General features: G+C 41.1%; 2 long non-coding RNA genes across 3 annotated transcripts; both read right to left on the bottom strand.

The window, feature by feature from the left end:
- Positions 1-1,640: 1,640 nt before the first annotated feature.
- Positions 1,641-5,023, bottom strand: LOC123485592. 2 transcript variants are annotated; one of them, XR_006659075.1, is made up of 3 exons: positions 4,978-5,023; positions 4,079-4,248; positions 1,641-1,748 (listed from the first exon to the last, which is right to left on the bottom strand). It is a non-coding gene; the product is annotated as an uncharacterized LOC123485592 (long non-coding RNA). The 2 variants fall into 2 exon arrangements; XR_006659074.1 differs by having other exon boundaries at positions 4,091-4,248.
- A 537-nt stretch (positions 5,024-5,560) lies between these two features.
- LOC123485586 lies at positions 5,561-5,900 on the bottom strand. Its single transcript, XR_006659070.1, has 3 exons — positions 5,868-5,900; positions 5,725-5,790; positions 5,561-5,600 (listed from the first exon to the last, which is right to left on the bottom strand). It is a non-coding gene; the product is annotated as an uncharacterized LOC123485586 (long non-coding RNA).
- Between the last annotated feature and the right edge of the window lie 406 nt (positions 5,901-6,306).

Below are 6,306 nucleotides of genomic sequence, written 5' to 3'. Positions count from 1 at the left end.
GACCCGGTGCCGGAGAGGAGGGAGATAAAATAATACAGGTTTGAGCTTTCTGGTATTTTTTCAGAGACCCTGAATGAGCAAAGCTCTAAGGTTTCTCTACAGTGTGTGTGAGCTGGTGTTTAATCAGGGCTCCTGATTGATTGAAGCTCTTCCCACACAGATCACAGCTATAAGGCTTCTCTCCTGTGTGTATGCGCTGGTGTGTAATCAGGGATCCTGAATGATTGAAGCTCTTCCCACACTGATCACAGCTATAAGGCTTCTCTCCTGTGTGTATGCGCTGGTGTGTAATCAGGGATCCTGAATGATTGAAGCTCTTCCCACACTGATCACAGCTATAAGGCTTCTCTCCTGTGTGTATGCGTTGGTGTGTAGTCAGGTGTTCTGAACGATTGAAGCTCTTCCCACACTGATCACAGCTATAAGGCTTCTCTCCTGTGTGTATGCGTTGGTGTGTAGTCAGGTGTCCTGACTGATTGAAGCTCTTCCCACACTGATCACAGCTATAAGGCTTCTCTCCTGTGTGTATGCGTTGGTGTCTAGTCAGGGTGGAATCTAGAGCAAAGCTCTTCCCACAAAGATCACAGCTATAAGGCTTCTCTCCTGTGTGTATGCGTTGGTGTGCAGTCAGGGTAAAATCTCGAGCAAAGCTCTTCCACACTGATCACAGCTATAAGGCTTCTCTCCTGTGTGTATGCGTTGGTGTTCAGTCAGGGTGGAATCTTGAGTAAAGCTCTTCCCACACTGATCACAGCTATAAGGCTTCTCTCCTGTGTGTATGCGCTGGTGTCTAGTCAGGTGTTCTGAATTATTGAAGCTCTTCCCACACTGATCACAGCTAAAAGGTTTCTCTCCTGTGTGTATGCGCTGGTGTCTAGTCAGGGATCCTGAATGACTGAAGATCTTCTCACACTGATCACAGCTAAAAGGCTTCTCTCCTGTGTGTATTCGTTGGTGTGTAGTCAGTTGTCCTGAATTATTGAAGCTCTTCCCACACTGATCACAGCTATAAGGCTTCTCTCCTGTGTGTATGCGTTGGTGTTCAGTCAGGGTGAAATCTTGAGCAAAGCTCTTCCCACACTGATCACAGCTATAAGGCTTCTCTCCTGTGTGTATGCGCTGGTGTCTAGTCAGGTGTCCTGAATGATTGAAGCTCTTCCCACACTGATCACAGCTATAAGGCTTCACTCCTGTGTGTATGCGCTGGTGTCTATTCAGGCATCCTGATTGATTGAAGCTCTTCCCACACTGATCACAGCTATAAAGCTTCTCTCCTGTGTGTATGCGATGGTGTCTAGTCATTAATCCTGAATGATTGAAGCTCTTCCCACACTGATCACAGCTATAAGGCTTCTCTCCTGTGTGTATGCGTTGGTGTGTAGTCAGGGCTCCTGATTGACTGAAGATCTTCCCACAATCAAAGCAGAGGTCAGGCCTCTCCCCTGTATGAAATCAATGAGATTTTAAGGTTTTAGATGTGGCGAAACTCTTCCCACACTGAGAGCAGCTGTACGGTTTCTCTCTATTGTGAATCCGCTGGTAAATGATCAATTCCCTCTGTTTAGCAAAACTCTTCCCACAGTCAAAGCAGCAGTGGTGAGGTTTCTTCCCTATACATTTCTGCTGGTGCTTCTTGAGGTGTTCTGATCTGGAGAGACTCTTCTCTGTCTTGTCAGCATCATGATGTTGTTGAGGCTCCCCAGATGATAAGCCCCTCCCACTGAGAGAGCAACGGTTAGTGCCGTCTCCTGTGAAACAAAGATATTGAATAGCATGGACATCTGAAATCAGGCTACCTGATGGGACTTTGATAAAATTGGCAATCAAAATAAACGTAATACCACAGAGACCATGTTATTTTTGATAAGCATATTTGATTCCGATTTCGGACATATAAAGTTTGTATGTGAAAGTTATTTCCAAGATGCAGACGTTACGTTTTTCACGAACTCATGCAAAAAAAGGAAGCTTGCGCTGCTCATGCTAGCACATGTGCAGATTAAATATACCTCTATGAATCTAATTAAGGCGTGTACGTGTACTAATCATTCAAAAGATTGCTCAGAAAACCACGTTTTTAACAGCGTTACTTGATTGCCACCTTAAGCCAATTAAGATATGCAGAGTAAGGTGTTTACATGACTAATGCCACACTCGGCCTACTGCCATAACTAGTTTAATTTCAAATTATGAGTGTGCATGTGTTGGATTCTAGTTTGAAATATACCTATTCATGTTACTGAACTAGAACTTATTGATTACTTTCCATGTATAAGGAATGTATATGTTGGGGTCAATGGAGGGTGGATAGGAACTAAGTGTATGGAAAGTTACTGAGTGAGACAAGGGGGAGTGCAGAAAGTTTACATTCTGTCAAAACATGTTATTGTTCATATCATGGCTCCTAAGGAGGGAGGCAAAGGGCAACTGTCTGGTTTCAGTCACTGATAAGGTAGGACAGCCGTGAATTAGGGAGGAGTGAGGAATTCGGTCCAGGGTCATGTCAGATGAAGTGAGAAGAAACAGTCCAAATTCACACACATATACTTCCACGCCCACGAAGGTTCTAGCATCAGGCAGGGGCATGACTACACCAGTGAGAGGAACCAATTCAGTTCCTGCCTAGCAACAGAGATGTATTGGCTGTCTAGATGTGCAAGGAGTTGACTCCGCCTAGTAGGAGGGTATAAATATATGTGCATGTCTTTGTCTTTGCAGCTGTATGACCCATTGGGTGAATAAACTTGGTTTTAGCTTATTCTAGTTTTTACTCTGTTTGTTCAGAACCTAACACATGTAAACATACTCATTGTAAAGCACTAGTTATTTTTTTGCTTTGACAGTCATTTCTGAAGATTATAATGAATGTGATTAGTAATTTATTTACATCTGTCCCTCATTTTAAGGTAAATCCTGTTACATGAACTGAACTCATTTTAATATGGTGAAACTATTCCTTTAAAAATATGTTTTCAAAAGAAACATTTAACATCTAATACTCAAATCCTACAGTAAAAGCAGGTGAGTTTGTTCTACTCTTTTTGTTAATTTACTGCTGTTTTGTGGAGGAAAACTGAGCAAGTCAACCCTTTTACCCATACATAGACATGCTAGAAAGATTTTACAATAAAAAAAAATGTGTTTAGGTTGCATTCAATTGCCACTCCCTGTTTCACAAAACAACCTTCCATTACTCCTGTCACAGGGGGTTTTATGGCTGATTTAAAGGACTATTTTGGTTATTATAGGCTAGCGTACTGGGAATGGTTAGGCTAACTATATTGCGGTTATTATACACAGTTGCTGAGAGATGTGTGTAAACCACAGGCCTAGGTATCCATTCCTGCTGTTCTCAAGCCCATTGTTGCATCTCCCTCCCTGCAGTCTTAGAAACATGAAGGTTTTAACAATTACATTTTTTTGTTTAGATTGCATTCAATTGCCACTCCCTGTTTCACAAAACAACCTACTATTCCCCCCTTCACAAGGGGTTTTATGGCTGATTTAAAGGACTATTTTACCCATGTAATCTGGTGGTTTTGTTGTTTACAGTCAACACTGTTACTTAATTTGGCACATAGGCACTTAGTGTAGTAATATTTTTATTAAATGTCTTGAGATGGGAAAACATGTTTTTTATGAAGATGACCAGGATGTAAAAATTACGTGAAATATTTTTTGGACCAAGTTAAACTTTTTAAAAATGGGTGGAATGACCCATATATTTTCATCAATATATAATGAATCAATAAATGACCAAAGTGCATAAAGATGGCAGAATTCTGGTATCACGTCTTTGTTTTAGCACGATCCACTGAATATTTGAAAGGAAGGTGCGCGACATTGTTCAATGTTCCAATAAATCAACTTTTTCGTTTTTTCTAATTGCCAGTGTCTTGAAGCTAAAATTGGGATCAGGTTTACTTGCTAATGACCATACCAAAAAACAGTAAAGGAGAGCAATGTACAATAAGGTGAATTTAGCAAAACGAGGAATTTGTGGTAAGTACATGCGGGCCGCCATCTTTATGCACCTCCGCTTTTGTTACAGAGGCAAACTGTAGTCTAATCTACACACCATGGTTCTTACTTAATGAAATCAAATCTCCATCTTCCTTCTCTTCCTCTCTCAGTTCCACTCTGCCCCGGTGTTTTCCTGCAGTCGACCAGACCCTGCAGTAAAGCGGTACCGGGAGGCTTTTGACCTGGGGACTCTGGGAGGGTGGAGGGGAATGGGCTAGCTTTGTCCTGTTGGCCACAATAAATATTAAACACAGTTTATCATTAAACCAACATTTGATTAATTTAGTCTACACCTCTGATTGATTTGGGTGCATCACTCGAATATCTCATTTTTCCTAAAATGTTCAATCGTTCACTACTTCACACAAATCTAATAGCATTGGGTTGGTGGAGGCATGGGCTAGTCAAGAGTTTCCACCATATTTATTATACAAGTCATTTCCTTTCAAAACAGAGGAAGAGGCTTATTTGATCGAATATATGTTTCGTAATGATTAGGTTGTTACGAGTGTACTGATAAAAGTATCTTACTTCGGATCTGAAACCAGTAGTAACCATCAACTTCAATGACAGTTAACACAATTAAAACATGAATCTGACATTCCTGCGCCACAATAACATTGTCGCCGAGGATGGCTTGCTAGCTAGCTAGCTAGCGTGGAACCGAATTATCGGCATATTCAACAGCGTTTAAGAAATATTACCTTCAACAGTGTTACCTTGTGAAAGCCATCAATGTTATGTGACTATTGGTGTCGTAAAAATGTTAGCTAACGGGTTAGCAATTAGCATGTTTGACATTTCAGTGGAAATACTTCTATTATCAGCTTTTTGATAAGCGGTTTAGCAAAAAAATACGTCCCGTATTATCCCCAGGTATTGGCCACCTTACTATTTTGTTCAATTACAAGATATATCCGTTTAATTTTGTTAAAAGAGACACCAACCACGTACCCGAATTGTTTACTAGATAGTTGGCTAGCCTTCTGGTAAAAAAAATGACTTGCCTGTTTCATTGCGTAGCCCGGTGCGCCCTCCTGTGGACTCTTAAAAAATTGTTCACCAACATATTCAGTGTTGCAACCAAATAATGTCTCATAATTTGTTTTACAGATTCGTCTTATGTTTTGAGAAAGTAGATAACAGTTGAATACTAAAATATGAGTATTAATAATTTACATCAAATAAAACTTTAATTTCAGTTATGTGCATTGACAAACAATGAAAACACTGTTGGAGTTTGTGTTGCAGAGGTGCACTTGGAAAGTAAAGGAAGAAATACACAAGATGGGTTCAATAAATATATATATTATATTTTAGACATTTTTTGTACAAATAAATAATTTCATATGAACACAAACAAAACAAAAAATTAAATCTCGACCTCCATCTCTATATTGTCACAAATATCACAATAAAAATACAGCTCCACGCTACCTCTGGATCCCACTGCACACACCTGCAGTGGAACCAGTGCTGGCAGAAGTCACAGCACTCCCATGGCACCTCGGATCTACACTCCTGAGGGGAGCTTGCAGGCGGATCATGCTCCCTTCAGCGAGCACAGCAGGTGGTGTCTTTCATAAAAAAATTAAAAAATAATACAAATTGATTAATATGGTTTTGCAAAATGTATAAGTTCTTCAACAACAATAGTAATTGATACAACTGAGAGAGGGAGAAAAACAGATGATGAAGTACCTGAGAGTGGTGTCATGGGTGGCTTGACAGATGTGACCGGTGGAGCTTTTCTCTTCCTTTTCTGGGCTGCAGTTGGAGAAAAAGTAGTGATAGACAGAGCATGTTTCATGAAAACCCTTTTCAACTTTTTTTTACATTAATACCTCTGGAGGAAGCTGCAGAGGTTTTGGAGGAGGTGGAGATGACTTGAGGGCTGATGCTATGGACTGTAGATATGTAAAGAGAGATTATTATTTTTGTACATTGCTGTTTTATAAAACAGATAACAAACAGTAATTTGTTAGTAATTTAACATGTGTTTACCTGTGGAGGAGGCGCTATTCAAATTGCAGGGGGCAGGAACACCAGACGAGGCTGCTATGGTGGTGTGACCAAGGGAGACGGAGGAGGCAGTTGGTCCAGAGGAGGCCGTGTTGGTGGTGTCAGACAGGGGGGGTGGTGTGCATCGTGGTGGTGGTGGACAAAACCGGGCCTTCTTCTGCAGCTGGGGACTCCGGCGGCTCCTACAGATGTTGCACACTGGGAGGCACTGGCAGTGGTGATGCAGCTGTCAGGAGTGGTTCCAGCAGGGGGTCCAGTAGA

This window comes from Coregonus clupeaformis, unplaced genomic scaffold (genome assembly GCF_020615455.1).
Source record: "Coregonus clupeaformis isolate EN_2021a unplaced genomic scaffold, ASM2061545v1 scaf0747, whole genome shotgun sequence".
NCBI lineage: Eukaryota > Metazoa > Chordata > Actinopteri > Salmoniformes > Salmonidae > Coregonus > Coregonus clupeaformis.
This window is presented reverse-complemented; position numbering and strand designations above follow the sequence as displayed.